This window comes from Dryobates pubescens, chromosome 9 (genome assembly GCF_014839835.1).
Source record: "Dryobates pubescens isolate bDryPub1 chromosome 9, bDryPub1.pri, whole genome shotgun sequence".
NCBI lineage: Eukaryota > Metazoa > Chordata > Aves > Piciformes > Picidae > Dryobates > Dryobates pubescens.
The window spans coordinates 10,592,828-10,611,471 of record NC_071620.1 but is presented as its reverse complement, the minus strand read 5'-3'; the positions used below and the strand labels follow the sequence as shown (position 1 = coordinate 10,611,471).

General features: G+C 45.0%; 1 protein-coding gene across 4 annotated transcripts in view; it reads left to right on the top strand.

The window, feature by feature from the left end:
- CARMIL1 (capping protein regulator and myosin 1 linker 1) overlaps window positions 1–18,644 on the top strand; it is a 217,630-nt gene that overhangs the window by 68,925 nt on the left and 130,061 nt on the right. Inside the window, exon 1 of one of the 4 annotated variants that reach the window (XM_054164476.1) lies at window positions 10,987–11,064. The exons of the other annotated variants lie outside the window; for them this stretch is intronic. The gene's annotated coding sequence lies outside the window, so the exon portion shown is untranslated. Of the gene's footprint in view, window positions 1–10,986; window positions 11,065–18,644 lie in introns of those variants that run through there. 4 annotated transcript variants of the gene reach the window in all.

The window sequence follows — 18,644 nt, the reverse complement described above, 5'->3', positions numbered from 1 at the left end:
AGAGCAAAGCATGAAAATGCTGGCAGTCATAATACTATCTCTACACTCAGAAATCAGCAAGGTCTCTGATGCATCAGTGTGATGTCTCCATTATTAAACAGGGTTTCCCAGAGTGGGGGAGAGTCAGGTTTAGGAGCACTAAGGGCTGTGTGAAATTACAGGCGATGTCTTAGCAGTCAGTACCTGTTCACTAATGGTTCCACCTTTATGGCACGTTGGAGAGAAATGAAGTGTAGAATCAACTGGGAATTACATTAAGTGACACAAAGTCACAAAAAGGCAAAACCCTGTGTCCAGCAATAAACTCCTGCTTTGGGTTTTATTTTCTGGGGTATGCTTTTTTATTTTATTGACAGCCCTGATCCTGTTTTATATTGCAGTTTAAAAGTTTCCCCATGGAACCGAGAAAGGACTTCAGCAAAAATGAGTGCATGAAAAAACGGAAATGTGTGTTTAATGTAAGACCATTGGGCACACATCCAGATGGAGAGAGGGTGCTGCCTGGAGTACTGGTGCTCTCTTTGTAGGAAGGAAATTTCATTGTTGACCTATTGAGGTAGTGATTTTTCTAAAAGCTGTCAAGTTTTTTTGAGATAAGTTTTGCATTCTCTGATGCACAGTGGCAAAAAGCAAAGAGACAAAACGTTCTGATGATGACATTTCATAGTTCATAGAGGCACTTTATGTAATATCCTTGCTTAGCAAATGTAATTGCTGCTGAAAACTGGGAAGTTAAAGCTTACACGACTCCAAGTCAAACAACTTTGAAACAAGTCCATTCCTGAAGTTTTCAGCTTCAGCAGATACCGCTTTCAGGCAACACTTCAAAATATTCATGACTCATGGCCACCAGCTGCAAGTGTTTTATTGTTCCTAAGGGTACAAAGCAATTTCTTTTATGTTTTTGGGCAGTGAATCATGGCCGAAAAGCATTGCCAGTAGTGCTTCCAAAGGCAGATTGGATGCAGTGATTCTGTGGACAGCATCTGGAGTTCACTCACTCATAGTTATTTCTGGGGATGGACTGGTTTGCATTCGTACATTTATTCATGAAAGATGATCAAGTGGTTTATAAGGTTTAGTCTGCTGGTGTGTTTCACCCCCTTGGGAGTCACTGATGACAAGGATCTTTGAGCTTCCACAGCCTGACACTGGTTACAGACAGACAAGATGTTGATGGTTATGATTTCATTACAGATGAGGCATGGGATTGTGCAATGAGCTGATGAGGCCTGGCCTGATTCAGCTGTTGTGCACGTACTAGCATCTGCACAACCTGCAGACTGCTGTGGCTTCTGCTCTCCTCCTCAGCCAGGTCAACAGTGCTCTGTCTTACGGTCCTGTGGGGTGCCCAGCTCAGCATCTGTGCTGTCAATTAGTGTCTGGTTTCTGACTTCACATTACATTTAAGGTAAAATGAAAGTGTCTTGCCTTCACTGGGAGCTAACCTGAGAACAGTTCAGCCTCATGAAATTATAGACGTTTTAAAACTAAAAAGACCTAGTTCCCTGGCAGTGAGGAGGGGTGTCAGCACTTACTCTAGGACAGTAACAATGGGTGTGGGAGAGAAGTGTTGTTCTCACTTGCTCTTCCAGGTGAAACACTTTTGCCTGCACATAGTTGGCAACAGCAGTCATTGATTTGAGCCGCCTTGCCTGCCTGTGCATCTCAAGTTGTTTCTTCCTCTGTTGGAGGGAGTTCTTTGTTCTGGGATAGATATTCTGGCTGCACATGTGTGACTGCTTCTCTGTGCTACCTTCAAGACCAGAGATGAGGAGGGCATTTCAGCTTCCCGAGCTGCCACATATGGGATTTCTCTGATCTTTAGTAGCATCCAGATGCAAAGGCGTGGGGATTCACACAACTGATTTCAAGTCAAGGTTGGAAGAGTGTGATAACTGGCATGTCGTAGTAACTTCTTCCTCAGAGGGCAGCTCTTCTTTGCTCAGGGCAGCAGGCACTAAATAAGCACGAGGGTGAGTGTTACCTGGCCTGTGAAGTGCAAGTATTTCACAGTTCGTGAGGCAGCTGGGCAAGTTTCCCAGTGTCTCTTTCCTCAGAGAGACAGATTTGATATGGTGAAAGGTGTGGACTGCTGCTGACTTCCCCAGTGACTCCTCTTGTCTGCTGGCAGTGTTGTAGATGGAAGATAAATTGCTCATCATTGCAGTCTGACAGCTGCCTGGAGTGCAGAGATAGATTAATTCCTGAAGTTTTTCCTTAACTGTTTCATTCACCTGAGTTGGATGCTCACTGATGAATTTCTAATTTCTTTACAGGAATGAACAGTAATACAGTTATCCATCTTGTTCATTTTGTGTACACCTAGCATCCTAAATAAAACAGCTAACATAGGGTTATATCTGTTGCTTAGGGAAAAAAAATCTAGATTGTTAAAATAAGCTGGTAATGCTGTCTTGCTCTATTTGGTAGAGGCTGTTGCCTTGGGCTATGGCTTGTCTCATTAACCAGCCATGAAAACTGCACAGTTTTCCATCTTTGCTCTTCATCAGGTATTTCACCATTCATGTTACCTATCTGCAGCATGGTCAGGGCAACAATGGACAGGGTATTTGTATATTTCTGATGTACTTACCTGCTGCCCTCTGATGATTGCAGACGCTGAAGCTGGGTCTTTTAATGCATGTGGTGATGGACAGTTGCTCTGTAATTAAGAAAATGCCCTATTCATTCAGCAGGGAGGTTTGCTTACCTTGTATTGTGCCATCCAATTGCCTATTGAGGTGTTATCCCTGTGAATGTGCTGTGAAAACAATGGGTTGTTGGAAAAGCAGATAGCAAAGCAGTAATGTGAAATAAAATACTTTCTGGAGGCATCTCAAGGGTGGTTAATAGACAATTCCTGAGCTTTGAGCTGTTAAAAGTATGCTCTGAGTTCCAGCCAGGTTGCAAAACATGTTTTGTCTGGCAGTAGTATGGATCAGTGAGCCAAAGGGTTATGAACAGTTGAAAAAACCCTTTGAGGGAGTTGAGGAAGTTGTTTCGAAAAAGCTGTTGGGAGAATGTGAAGGAGGTAGGGTTTCTCCTGGGAATCAGCGTAGGAGTTTGATAGTCCTTAGGTAAGTGGAGTTTGCAGTGTGTATTTGTTGCCTCAACCCCATATTCCTCTAGTTCTTTTTTTTTTTTCCTATTGGTAAGATTCAGTAGTGGTTGAAGGCTGCTTAGTGACTCGATTTAGTATGACCACAGCCTTCCAGGAGGGAGAGATCTGGTGTACAAGGTCCTGGGAGAGGGGTTGGGGAGCTGTGGGTGCCACAGGCTTGGATCAAGTCTCAGCAGGAGCAGCAAAGGACCCAGTGATAAGCCTGGGTGCTCAGAGGGGTGAACTATCAAAGACTGGAGTGCAACCCAAATGTGCAGCCTCTAACCACTGACACTGTGGCTACCTGTGCTATTTTTATTAAAATGGTGAGTGGAGCTTTGTGAATGTATATGTAAAGAGAGACCCTGGAGAACATTGTGTATTAAAGTGGCTAGCTGTACATTGTAATTTGTTAGAGGTGTGTTTTTTTCTGAGAATGAGAGTCAGTTGCTTTTCCAGGTGTCTTTTGTTTATTTGGAGTCTTGAAAGGGAAAATGCTTCTGCAAAATGAAGCTTTATTACTGCATTACTGTTCTGGGGCAGATGCTGTATGTTGTTGTGTTTGAAAGCAAACAAAAATAGAGCTTCAGCAGTGTTAAGTGCTGTGAGTAACCTAAGACACTCCCTTTCATAGTGTTCAAGATTTCATGCAGCCAAGCACGTTATCTTCCACCAAAGAAACATTTGCTACAATTTTATTCCATAATCTGCAAGAAGTTGCTAAGTGTGCATGACAAACTGATTGCTATTTACAGTATTGTGAAGAATGTTGTAAATAAATCTTGATCATGTTTTCTGCTCCTTTAGGACCAAAGAAGTCCCGTGGTAGAATGTCCATGTAGTCTTTAATGTGTGTTTTCTCCCTGGACTCTGTGCACCTGCATGCATGGATCTCTATGAGGGGAAAAAAAGATTCACCAAACTGTAAAATCCTTACTTCCTTTTCCCTCTATTTAATTGCTGGTTACTTTAGAAGGCCAGGGAGATCAAGGGGAACAGTAAAAATTTCTACAGGTATATTAATGGTAAGAAGACAACTAGGGAAGGTGTGGGCCCCCTCAGAAAGGAAACAGGTGAGCTGGTGACAAGGGACATGGAGAAGGCTGGGGTTCTCAATGACTTCTTTACCTCAGTCTTCACTGGCAAGGGCTCCAGCTACACTCCCAGAATAATGGAAGATAATGGCAGGGACTGGAAGAAGGAACTGCCCATTCTGAGTGAAGGTCAGGTTCATGACTGTCTGAAGAACCTGAAAGTGTTCGAGTCCATGGGACCTGATGGATACTCCCACGGGTGCTGAGGGAACTGGCAGATGAGGTTGCTAAACTGCTCTCCATCATATTCCAAAAGCCCTGGCAGTCTAGGGAGGTCCCCACTGACTGGAAAAGGGGAAACAACTCCCATTTTCAAAAAGGGGAAATAGGGGTGACCTGGGGAACTACAGGCCAGTCAGCTTCACCTCTGTGCCTGGTGAGATCATGGAACAGCTCCTCCTGCAGGCACTGCTGAGGTAGAAGAATAATGAAGAAGTGATTGGGTACAATCAGCATGGCTGCACCAAGGGCAAACCCTGCCTGACAAACCTGGTGGCCTTCCATGACAAGGTCACAACATTCATAGATGAAGGCCAAGCAACAGATGTCATTTACCTGGAACGAAGCAAAGCTTTTGAAACTGTCCTGCACCACATCCTGGTCTTCAAACTAGTGCAGTATGGGTTTGATGGATGGACCACTCAGTGGACAAAGAACTGGCTTGATGGCCGCACCCAAAGGGTGGCTGTCAATGAGTCCATGTCCAAGTGAAGGCCAGTGACAAGTGGAGTCCCTCAGGGATAAGTACTGGAACCAGTCTTGTTTCACATCTTTGTTGGTGACATGGACAGTGGCATTGATTACACCCTCAGCAAGTTTGCTGATGACACCAAGCTGTGTGGTGCAGCAGACACACTGGGGGGAATGGAGGCCATCCAGAGGGACCTTGACAGGCTGGAGACGTGAGCCCATGACAACCTCATGAGGTTCAACAAGGCCAAGTGCAAGGTCCTGCATCTGGGTCGGGGCAATCCGAAGCACCAATATAGACTGGGCTGCAACTGGCTTGAGAGCAGCCCTGAAGAAAAGGACCTGGGGATGCTGGGGGATGAGAAGCTCAACATGAGCCACCAGTGTGCACTTGCAGCCCAGAAAGCCAATCACATCCTGGGCTGCATCATGAGTAGCATAGCCAGCAGGTTGAGATATGTGATCTTCTCCCTCTACTCCACTCTGGTGAGACCCCACCTGGAGTACTGTGTCCAGTTCTGGAGCCCCTATTACAGGAAGGATCTGGAGGAGCTGGGATGTGTCCAGAGAAGGGCCACAAGGATGATCAGAGGACTGGAGCACCTCTCCTGTGAGGACAGACTGAGGGAGTTGGGGCTGTTCAGTCTGGAGAAGAGAGGGCTCCAAGGAGACCTAATTGTGGCCTTCCAGTATCTGAAGGGGGCCTACACGGGTGTCAGGTAATGATAGGACTAGGGAGAATGGAACAAAACTAGAAATGGGTAGATTCAGATTGGATGTTAGGAAGAAGTTCTTCCCCATGAGGGTGGTGAGGAACTGGAACAGGTTGCCCAGGGAGGTGGTGGAAGCCCCATCCCTGGATGTTTTTAAGGCCAGGCTGGATGTGGCTCTGGGCAATGTGATCTTAGTGTGAGGTGTCCCTGCCCACGGCAGGGGGGTTGGAACTAGCTGATCCTTGAGGTCCCTTCCAACCCTAACAATTCTATGATCCTATGTTTCTATGACGATCAGGTCTTACAGTTTTGTGTCAGGACTTAGGTCTTCCTGTCAGCGACATGGGCAGTGTCATCGAGTGCACCCTCAGCAAGGTCGCTGATGACGCCAAGCTGTGTGGTGCGGTGGAGTCCCCTGAGGGAAGGAGTGCCATCCAGAAGGTTCTTGACAGGCTTGACAAGTGGGCCAGTGCAAACCACATGAGGTTCAAGAAGTCAAAGTACAAGATCCTGCATCTGGGTTTGGCCAACCTCAGGCAAAAATCCAGGCTGGGTGCAGAGTGGGTTGAGAATAGTTCTGAAGAAAGAGACTTGGGTGTATTGTTTGATGAAAAGCTCAACAAGAGCTGGCAGTGCCCTGAAGGCAAACTGTGTCCTGGGCTGCACCAAGAGGAGTATGGCCAGCAGGGCAAGAGAGGGGATTCTGTCCTTTTACTCTACTCTTGTGAGACCCCACCTTGAATACTCCATCCAGTTCTGGTGTCACCATTGTAAGAAGGACACAGAGATGTTGGAATGAGTCCAGAGGAGGGCCACAAAGATGATCCAAGGGCTGGAACACCTTTGCTTATGAGCATAGTCTGATGGAGCTGGGGTTGTTCAGACTAGAGAAGACTCCGAGGGCACCATGTGATTGGCTTCCAATACCTGAAGAGATCCTACAGGAAGGCTGGAGAGGGACTTTTTGTGAAGGTGTCTAGCAGCAGGACAAGAGGGAATGGTTATAAGCTGAGGGAGAGTAGGTTTAGACTGGATCTTAGGAAGAAGCTCTTCAGTATGCGGGTGGTGGAAGTCTGGCTGCCCAGGGAGGTTCTGGATGCCTCCTCCCTGGGGGTGTTCAAGGCCTGGTTGGATGAGGCCTTGAGCAGCTGAGTCTAGTTGAGAGGTGTCCTTGCCCGTGGTTGGGAGGTTGGAGTAGAGGATCTCTAAGGTCCCTTCCATCCTAAGCCACTCCATTTCACCAGCTGAATATATACTTTTTGTAGTAAAAGTAGACTTGAAGTAGACATAGTGACTTCCTCCATGGTGCCATGAAGATTACCACATAGGTGACCCCTGCAAAGCAAACCAAACTTGTGTGACCACAGCCAAGTTTATTTTGTTTTTCTTTTTACAGTTGATTTTTAAAAAAAATGAACCTTTTAGCATGAACTCTTTAGAAAACTGCCTCAAGTATGAATGTACTTGGCTGATGTGATAGCTAAATGGGTCCTGAAAGGGCTCTTTGGAAACCACTTGTGTGTCTGTGGGTAGCAGGAGTGCCAGAATTGCAGCCAACTCGACCGAAATGACATGCTTTCTGTATGGTAGGGCACATGAACAAAGCTTGCTGCTAGGTTAATTTGGCCAAGCTGGGAGCTGATTGTACAGTCAGCTCCTTTCTTTGCCTCAGTCTTCTTGAGTTTGCTTTTTAGTTCTGTGAATTAGCATCAATACAGGTGGGAGGACGTTTACTTTGGAACCCGCACTGAATTATTCTGAACTGCGTAAAAGCCCTGACAGTGAGAGGAGTTGAATGTCTGTCTCTTCATCTATCCTGGTAATGGGCTTTTCACTGTGTATTTTTGCACCTATTTGAAGCAGTGTTTACTGTTCAAGCTCTTTGACTGCACCTCTGAGCAGTTATGCAACATGTCTGAGTTGCTTCCTTTCTTCCCAAGAGTGGGCAAGGACCAACAGGACAAGTATTTACTTCTTCCTGCAAGTTAACTCTTGAACTGACATTCAGAGCTCAAGCTATGGACACTCTGAGCAGATCCCTGGTTAAGTGAGAATGAGGGGCAGCTTATGGTTAAAAAGTGGATGCTGCATGCTAGCACAGTGTCAGGAGAGCTGCATTTCAGTCTGGTGCATCCGAAAGGTTCAGTGCAAACTCATGTAGCATTTTCATCTTTCATCCACTGTAGGTGGTGATTTGACTTATTTAAAATCAATCAGCCTGAGCAGCACTGATTGTCCTGTTGTACTGGTTAAACAAAACCATCAACCCTTTGGTGTGGGCTTGTTACTGTGCCACAGTGATCTGCCCTACTGACTTCCAGCATATGTTTCTCCATCAAGGACCCTCCACATGCCCGTGCTGCTGCCCTTTGAACATGGTGCATAGGTTTATCAGCAGAAGCATCTCCAAATGAAATGCCTGTGCTGGTGGGATGTTTGCGGGGGTGAACTGTCAAGTGGTTATTACCAGAGTGGAGGGTGCCAGGGCTTGGTCTGTGTACCTGAATCAGAGAATGACTCAGAGTCATCCAGCATCGCTGTCTTGTTTAGACACTTGATTACATTGCCCTCCTTCTGCTCTTTTCTACAATACTAGTAGTCATCTTATGTCTCGTCCTTTCTGAAGGCAAGTTAAGCTGGGGTTTTATTCTCTCTTTGGGAGTCTGTCCTGTTGACGAAAAGCAAAAGGGTGGCAGTTGAAACTGTGGAACATGTCCAGCTCTGAGGGAAGGTCCTCCTTCTGATACAAGAGGGCCAGCAACCTCTGGCTGAGCCAGCTGTGCCAGTTTTGGGAAGCTGCCATTTCCATTTGCTGCCTGTCTCTTTGGCAGAGTTTATTGCTCCCTCGGCTGGATGAGCAGTGTGGATGTGGCCATGCAGGCCTTCATCAGGTGCTGGAGAACTGATTCTGTGTGTGTGTGCATGCGTTACCTCCACACTGGAATGAGTGACCTGAGCAGATCTGTGGCATACCAAGGGCTGAGCAGTACGATGGAATCAGGAGGAGAGTGGGCTCAGCCTTGTGGTCACGCTGGATTAGCTGCAGCACACAGCTGCGTCCTGAGACTGCATTTGGGCACGTGCTGGAGGCTTTGCACTCCTAATTGATTTCCCTCACTACATTCCTGCTTCATGTGAAGTGTGATCCACAGCACGGAGCACCAGGGCTGGTGCAGTGCTTCTTGCACTGCAAGCAGTTTTATGTGTTATTACAGGGTATGAATTCGTTTAATTAAGAGGTTTTTCATCTTGAGTGATTTCGATTTCCTGCTGCATATCAATGGTTTCACGGATGTAGTTGGATCCTAGAAGAAAGAGGAAGAAAGAGGAGGTGGATACTGTGTCTAGTGCTTGTGGATCATCTTCAAGTATTTCTGCATGACTATGTGTTCAAGAAAAATATCATCATGTCTTTCCATAGAATCACAGAATGTTAGGGGTTGGAAAGGACCTTGAAGGATCATCTAGTCCAACCCGCACTGCCAAAGCAGGATCACCTAAAGTAGGTCACACCGGAATACATCCAGGATGGTTTTCACAGTATCACAGTATCACCAAGGTTGGAAGAGACCTCAAAGATCATCAAGTCCAACCTGTCACCACAGACCTCATGACTAGACTATGGCACCAAGTGCCATGTCCAATCCCCTCTCCACCACCTCCCTGGGCAGCCCATTCCAATGACGAATGACTCTCTCCGTGAAGAACTTTCTCCTCACCTCGAACCTAAACCTCCCCTGGCATAGCTTGAGACTGTGTCCCCTTGTTCTGGTGCTGGTTGCTAGAGAGAAGAGACCAACCCCTTCCTGGCTACAACCACCCTTCAGGTAGTTATAGAGAGCAATGAGGTCACCCCTGAGCCTCCTCTTCTCCAGGCTAAACAATCCCAGCTCCCTCAGCCTCTCCTCATAGGGCTTGTGCTCAAGGCCTCTCCCCAGCCTTGCTGCCCTTCTCTGGACACGTTCAAGTGTCTCGATGTCCTTCCTAAACTGAGAGGCCCAGAACTGGACACAGTACTCAAGGTGTGGCCTACCCAATGCAGAGTAAAGGGGCACAATGACTTCCCTGCTCCTGCTGGCCACACTATTCCTAATGCAGGCCAGGATGCCATTGGCCTTCATGGCCACCTGGGCACACTGCAAGGAGACTCATTTCCATTAGCATTTCAAATTGTGTGTAGCTATTCTACGATTTCCTCCCTCTTTTGCTTTACTTAATAGCTTGATTAAGACAGAGATGACAATGCAACTCCAGATTTACACTTTTGCTGCGTGTTATATAGATGTTCTGACTGTGTTTTGACAACAACATTGACTTCTGCAGCTATACCAGAAATGCACCAGCTCTATGAACTGGTGAGACAGCATTAACTGCCTCTTTGTTGTTGTGTTGTGGGTTTTTTTAAGGCGCTACTGAGTCTCATCCTTTCCTTGTCAGTTTTCAGAGCATTGTTTGTTTGTAGTTCCAAAATATTTCTCTCTTCTCTGGGAATTAGCAATTTAAACACAAAATTCAGCATGGTTTTGGTGTTTCTTTAAAATTGTTAGGTGCCTTGTATTTGTAGTCTCTGTATTTATTTGTTACAGTGAAACAGAAAACAGTATTTGCATTAATGCTCCATTACAAAAGCAGTAGGAAGTTAGGCATATAAATCCCAGAAGCATCTGCATTTCAAGGGATAGAATATGGAATCTGGAATAAACTGGCACTGTGTGGTTCTGCAGCCATCCATATATTTGCTGCTGAAAAGGTTTATGTTTATAATATCAACAGAGAGGATTTAAGACAATCCAAACAATATTCCATGGTAAAAGAAACACGGAAAGAAACATTCATTTTGTGTTGTCACTGTTCTTTTTCCATTACATACACACACATTCTTGGCTGAGATGTTCTTTTGTCTTGTTTGTTGGTTTCAGAAGCTTCCTGGCTTTTCTGTGAGAATTATTTAGTGTCCCAGATCTGCCAATTATAAGCTTTTCAAGCTATGGGCATAGGAGCAGAGGGGTGAACCTCCAGGCAGAAACCTGGTGCAAATAGCACTGAAGCAGCTGCAGACAAAAGGGCAGGCTGTGCATTTGATAAGTAAGAATTGAGTGCACTGGGATTGAAATGTAGGCATATGAAAGGTGACAAATTTAGCCTGGGGTAAACTTGCCTTTGGGGGAGAGTTCAGTCCCTGGTAAGTATCAGGTGTTCCCAGCTTTTAAATCAGGACAGCTCTACTTGGCACAGATTAACCCTTTTGTGACCCTGTACCCTCGGTTTCTGCAACCCATGTATATTTGGGTTTCTCTGTTCATGTTATTCATTTCCACTTGGGGAAAAATCCCCCCCAAAATAGGTGAAATGTTGAAGGTATGGTGCATTTCTCCTGAATTTCCAGGCCTGTGGTGGTCCATATGAAACCATGGCTCTGAAGAGGATGCTGGACATCAGGAGATCATGGCCACATCTACTCTAGGTATACATGAACTTAATAGCCACAGTCAAATATGGCTTGCATGAGTTGCATGTCAGGAAGTGTAGCATGTCTCAAGCATGTTGTCTTACCAAGCATGAGCAGAGCAGCTATCATCTGTAGGCAGCAGAGCAGCCCAGGCTCGCCAGAAGCAGTCAACTTGTGTACAGATGTAATCTTTCTTGTTTCTGTGTAGAACCAATCCTCCAAAACCACAGTTTAAGAGGTTGGTCAGCCTCAAGACTATTTTTCCTTCTTCCAAGTTCTTCTTCAGTATCTGCATGTTACAAGTAGCAACTTCAGACAGTATAAATAAAACCCACTCCTTACTGATGAAGGTTTGCATGGGATGTTGTAGACTTCAGACTGGTAATGCAGCCTTCTGGAAGCAAGAATCTGGTGTAGACTGGAAATTGAGTGAAAAGGAGAAATTGGCACATCAGTCCTCAAAACTCTGTTACTTTGATGTTTGTCACTCCTGTCCTGGTTTTGCTTTGCACTAAAACCTTCTTCTAGTTTGATTGCAGGCAAGTATCCATTTCAGGTGCCCCTACCCAGGTGTGATACTCAGATTATGAACACTGAGGTTTAGCTCTGTCAGTTTGTGGCTTACATCACATCTCCATGTGATGACCCTATTTTTTCAGGGTTGCTGAGTCTGCACCTTTGTGAACTCCCCACTAGGTTATTGCAGCACTGGCTCTCTGCAGGGCTTCTGGAAATCTGTTGTTTAGAGGTTTTGATCCCTTTGGAAAGAGCTTTCTTGAGTACCAGTGTTTCCAGACAGCTGTAATTCGTTCAGTGTGAGTTTATAGTGACACAATCGTTACAAACAGGGTCAGATCATAGCTTGTGAACCTTGAGGAGGAGGTTGTGTTTTCCTACCTAATAAACTAGTATTCAGAAACTTCATAGAATTAATTGATTTGTGCCACAAGCAGGTCGATGATGTACTTTGAAAGCTCTGATGAATTTTCATGTGGCTGCAGGAAAAGGGAAACTGCCCTTCCACTGTGGCATATTTTAAAGCAAAATCCTTCAGACTTTTCGTTAGCCACCGCAACAGACACTCAGCTTCTGAAGCTGCTGAGGCTTTAGAATGACGAGCTGAAGTTACAGGCCCTGTGTTGATTAAGCACTCTGGTCATTGCCATGCAAAAAGGGGGCATAAAGATATAATAATATTACTTTAACCCACTTATATTTAGCATCTTTTTTGGAAAGAGATATACCTACTTCCTTCTGTCATCTGCATTGTAAAATTAAGGCCTAAATCATGCATCTGTGGATGGTAATAGCTTGTAGGATGGGGGTGGCCTGATTACTTCATGATCATGATAAAGTGATTGTTTGAGGTGAAAAGACAGTTTCTATTTTTTCCTTTTGAATCTGTTGGGTAGTGAGCACCACTGCTTCTTCAGTTTGACCAAAGTAATGTCTCCTGGAGCCTCTTTACTCAGCCTGATGCAGATGTCAATAGACTTCCCATTATTTCTGTCTCACTTGATGACTACTTCAGGAGAAATCTATACCTCAAGATGGAAAATCTCTTAATTTCTCTTCTGGCTATGACCAAGGGGCCCTTTCAGAACTAGTGGGGACTTTACAATGCAACTGAATTTCAGAAGTCAAAATTCCACCACAGACACGTGGACATGAATGCTTTCTTCTCTTCATTTCTTGGGGCACTTCTGTGAGAAACATTGGCATTTAGGAAAGGGAATGAGGAGACATCGATATCCAGTCTGCAAGAAAATTAATGATGGTAGCTTAGATGAATTCAGTGATCACAGGACCCAGACATGGAAGGAACTGATGATGAAATAAGGCTGGGAGGTTGTTTCAGTGTTGTAGTTATAGTGGGAGGTTTTGAGTTTTGATGGCTATGCTTTGCTGCATTAATACTCTCATCTGAATAATGGAGTCAGTAGTCCAATAATACAAGTGTCTGTGTGTGGGCAGAGTTCAAGTCTACAGTGTACCTTGATACTCTTGGGTGCAGTTTTATGCAAACCTGCTAACAAGGTGGTGATCATTTGTGTGTCTGGGAGCTTACCTGTGTAATTAAAACACCATGCAGGGATTTTAAAAGAGTCATGGAATCATGGAATTGTTAGGGTTGGAAGGTACTTCAAGGATCATCCAGTTCCAACCCCCCTGCCATGGGCAGGGACACCTCACACTAGATCACGTTGCCCAGAGCCACAACAAGCCTGGCCTTAAAACCCTCCAGGGATGGGGCTTCTACCACCTCCCTGGGCAACCTGTTCCAGTTCCTCACCACCCTCATGGGGAAGAACTTCTTCCTAACACCCAGTCTGAATCTACCCATTTTTAGTTTTGTTCCATTCCCCCTAGTCCTATCATTACCTGACACCATAAAAAGTCCTTCACCAGCTTTCTTGTAGGCCCCCTTCGGACACTGGAAGGCCACAATTAGTTCTCCTTGGAGCTGTCTCTTCTCCAGACTGAACAGCCCCAACTCCCTCAGTCTATCCTCATAGGAGAGGTGCTCCAGCCCTCTGATCATCCTTGTGGCCCTTCTCTGGACACGTTCCAGCACCTCCAGATCTGGAGGGGCTCCAGAACTGGACACAGTACTCCAGGTGGGGTCTCACCAGAGTGGAGTAGAGGGAGAGAATCACCTCTCTCAACCTGCTGGCTATGCTTCTCTTAATGCAGCCCAGGATGTGATTGGCTGTCTAGGCTGCAAGTGCACACTGGTGGCTCATGTTGAGCTTCTCATGCCCCAGCACCCCCAGGTCCTTTTCTTCAGGGCTGCTCTCAAGCCAGTTGCTGCCCAGCCTATATTGGTGCTTGGGAAGTTCTAATTTTACTTGTACAAAATTTCTGTATTGGTATAATTAACCAGAGCTCAATTAAAGGGAAGTAGAATGTATTTAGAACTTTAGGTGAGAAAAGATCTTCAGAAGAGATGATAAACAAGCAGTGGGTTGAGAAGCTGCCATTACACACATTGGTCAGCCATTTATGCAGCACAATTGAGCGCTGTTCTCCTTCCAGACTTGGGTGAGAATACCTGCAAAACTGACTGAATCCAGCTGAGTTTAAGTTAAGACAGATGATGTAAAGCTCTAGCAATAGTTAATCAATGTTATTGTGAACTTAATTAGGCTAAGGATGGTAAGTCACTTTAGAAGCAAATCTAGTTAAATTTAACCAGTATAAACTTAAAATTGCACATGCAAGCCCAGCTCGTACAAATGAAAATTAGATAGCCTGCCCTTTAACTGAACTAAAACTTCACCTGTGAGATCTTGCACTACCTAAACTAAACACTAAATTGCCACTTGAAATTAATAGGTGACAAGAAAAGGCAACTATAGCAATTGGATAGAGTTCAGCCTTGGAGGTGTTTAAGAATGGTGTAGATGTGGCCCTTGTAGCCAGGTGGGGGTTGGTCTCTTCTCCCAGGCAATCAGCACCAGAACAAGAGGTCACAGTCTCAAGCTGTGCCAGGGGAGGTTTAGGCTGGATGTTAGGAAGAAGTTCTTCACAGAAAGAGTGATTGGCCATTGGAATGGGCTGCCCGGGGAGGTGGTGGAGTCACCATCCCTGGAGGTGTTTAGGAAGAGACTGGATGGGGTGCTTGGTGCCATGGTTTAGTTTATTAGATAGTGTTGGATGATAGGTTGGACTTGATGATCTCAAACCTGGTTAATTCTATTCCATTCAGGACATGGTTCAGTGGTCATGGTAGGTATGACAGTCATAGTGGTCACAGTTGGACTCTTCTCATCCTAAAGGTCTTTTTCAGCCTTAGCGAGTCTATGATTCTATGATTAGTAGTAGATTTTTAATGCTAGGCACTTACATATTATTGTGAAACACAGTTACCAACATTTGGTTCTGGTGTAAGAAAGCCACGCAAAACAACCCATTCTTCGATGTTAAGAATCAAAGAAAGCACAACTTAAAAAAACAACCAAAAAAACCCCACCCCAAAAAACAAGCAACCAAAGGAAATAACAGCAGCACTTCATTGAGATGGTTCAAGATGATTTTATCATTGATGATCAAGATGATTCCACATTGACTTGGAAGTTGTGATGACATGTTGGGGTTAAAGTTGTCTTTTAGGGTCTTTCTGTTGTAGGCTGAACACCTTAGGGGTTTTGGGGGTTTTTAAGAGCTGTCTACCTTAAGAACATAATACATAAAGTGTCTACGTAAACACCCTGTGTTAGAGTAAAAAATATATAGCACTGGTAAGATGGAGCATGAAAAATGTTTGAATTTCATCTGAAGGCTTCCCAGCTTTATTTAAAGCAGTGTGTCTCCAGAGGTAGGAGAGTGAGTGGGTTTTCAGCTGTGCTATTGAATAGGTAGAGATAACAGGCCTGGGCATCCTGTACTTAAAGGCATCCCAGCTTCTTAAGGTTTTACCTATATTTATTTTTCTCTCTGTTTTCATCACTAGTGGAGCTGTGTTGGTGGCAATATATGGTCGTGCTTGCGAAATGGAAGCCTAGAAAAAGTGTGCTATGTACTTGTGCTGTGTACTGTAGTCAGGAGACCTTCTGACTGATTAAAGGAAGCCTTCAGTTTCCTTAAAAGCAGGATAACTGATGGTAGTGTGGAGCTCAGTCTGGCCTGAAAGACTTGCCTGTGGGACGGGGAAGTTGTTAGACTATTAGCTCACCTAGAGCACCATGTTCCTGTGCCTTTGCTGCTGTCGTAGCTGTGCTGTGTTGCTGCTAAGCTGATCATGTATTTGCCTGCAGAAGTGGCTGCCTTTGGCTGTGCTGAACCCATCTGATGGTTCAGTTCTGGTGGCACAGGGGGCTTAGGTGTTGGAGGGAGCTAATCTCACCACAGTGCAAACTCTGCTCCTGCACCAGGTGGGTGCTTGTTTTCCCTTTTTGGTGGCCCTATGCAGTTTTTCCTCTGTTAGAAATTCTTTTACAACGTAATGTTGATGCCTCAGTTACAGGTTTTGAATATCTGTTCTGTGTACTCAGGACAATTTTTGGGGTGTGTGCAAGAGCAACAGCTAGAGATTGCAGCCTGGCTCGCAGAAAGCAGGTCTGTTAGCTGCTGAAGCTGGGGAATTGTGACACCAGCTCCCAGGGGCTGCCCTCACTGCTCAATCTGGCCAGTACTACTGCTCCATGAGGCCCCTGTGACTCATGTACCCCAGCAAAAAACTGGAGAGTGTGTTGGCTTGGTCAGCAAGAAGAGCAGTTCCAGACAAGGTAAGAATTGGCTAAGAGGAACTGAAGGCTTGGCTGGCAGAAGAGGACAGAGAGTTGCCTGCGAACCTACCTCCCATCTAAACAGAGGGAAGGCTGCTCTCAGATTTACTTTCCTTTTAGCAGACTCTACCTCCATAACAAAAATCAAGATAGTCTGTAAGTTGAAGACCTTGTGAATAATGATTCTAGATAAAATAATTAACTCCAGAGGAGCAAGCAAATTCACTTTATACTTCTGTAGCCTCCACTGACAAGCTGAATCTGTTGTTCAAAGTTGACAGCGCTGAAGTAACTTTAAAAACTCTGTTTTTCTCTATGACTCTTGTGTTCTGAAATAAATGATGGATGATTAAGCAGCATCAAGCATGTGGCTCAGTGCTTACAAAACCAAAATTCACCCACAAGTTTGTTCTGAGAAACACTTTAACCTTTGCATCAGAATCTTGTGAAAGCTTTTTGGGGAAACAAAATTTCCCCCAAGTTTTCAGAGGCAAAGGCAGTTCACAAACCAGTGGAGTCTTCTGTATGTCTACAAGGTGCAACTCTTTACTGAGTGTTGCTTAAGGAGTGTAACAGTTGTTAAACTTGGCAGTTCAAGAGCAGAAATATTTGTTGGGTTTCCATTGTAATTCTCACTTTTCAGCATGGTTCCTGCCATGTTTTTTTAAGCCTGATTTCCATTTGACTGTTGGAAATTGATGTTCTTCTCAGATAAATAAAGGTTCCCATAGTTCTGAAGGAATTTGCTGATGTAGTTGCAAAGCCACTCTCCATCATATTTGAAAAGTCCTGGCAGTCAGGTGAAGTCCCTGGAGACTGCAAGAAGAGAACATTATATCCATTTTTAAAAATGATAAAGAAAGAGGACCCTGAAATTTACTGACCTGCCAGCCCTGCCTCTGTGCCTGGGCAGACCACGGAATGGAATCTCCTAGAAGCTGTACTAAAGTGCATGGAGGACAGAGAGGGTGATTCGAGACAGCCATCATGGCTTAAACAAAGGCAAGTCCTGCCTGACTAACCTAGTGGCTTTCTGTAATGGTGGAACCACATCAGTGGACAAGGGAAGACAAAAGATGTCATCTATCTGGACTTCTGTAAAGCCTCTGACTCAGTCCCCCACAAAATCCTTCTCTCTAAACTGGAGATACATGGATTTGATGGGTAGACTGTCCAGTGCATAAGGAATTGGTTGGATGATTGCATCCAAAGCATAGTGGTCAACAGCTTGATGTCCAGATGGAGACAGGTAACAAGTGGTATCCCTCAAGGGGTGGTGTCCCTCAACGGGTCTGTATTAGGATGAATGCTGTTCAATATTTTCATCAGTGATATTAACAGCAAGATTGAGTGCACCCTCAGCAAATCTGCAGATGATACCAAGCTGAGTGGTGTGGTTGGTAAGACTGAAGGACAGGATGCTATGCAGTGGGATCTGGACAGGTTGAAGAGGTGGGCTGAAGAAAATCTCATGAGGTTCAATGAGGCAAAGTGCAAGGTCCTGCACCTGGGCTGAGGCGGTCCTCAATACCAATACAGGCTGGGAGATGAAGAGATTGAGAGCAGCCCTGCAGAAAAGGACTTGGGGGTGCCAGTGGATGAGAAACTGGACATGAGCTCACAATGCACACTTGCTGCCCAGAAGGCCATTCCATCCCTGGGCTGCGTCAAGGAGGGGGTGCCTAAAGGAATCCTGGGAAAGGACTGTTTGGAAGGGCTTGTAGCAATAGGATGAGGGGCAATGGTTTTAAACTGGAGCAGGGTAGATTTAAGTTAGACATAAGGAAGACATTCTTTACTATGAGAGTGGTGCAATACTAGAACACGTTGCCATGGGGTGTCATTGAAACCCCTGTCCTTGGAGACATTCAGGATCAGGCTTGATGTGTCCCTGGGCAGCCTGATCTAGTTGGAGGTGCCCCTGCTTACTACAGGGGGGGGGTTGGACAAGATGACCTCTGAGGGTCCCTTTCAACTCAATGCAGTCTGTGAAGCTGTGTTTCATTATTATACACATTTTGTCAGATTAACAGACTGTATAAGAACCTGTACAGGCAAAACACAGGCAGTACTAATGTGATACATTTAAACAAGAATCCTTAGAAAGCCAGAAAGCATTCAAATAGCTTTTATATTGGACAGGAGCATATTCATTTTTAATAATGAACAGCCTTAGATGATTCACCTCATTCAACTCCTAAAAATCAGCACACAGAATAATAACCCTCCATCCATGGTTATTTAGTGCATGCAGCTTGCACTTAGGCAAACAGGACAGCTTGTGTGCTGGGAGTGGGGTGAAACTGCAAGTAATTTATTTTTCAGAGTGTTGGAGACAAAATTGCTTTCTTGGAATGTGGCAATTCC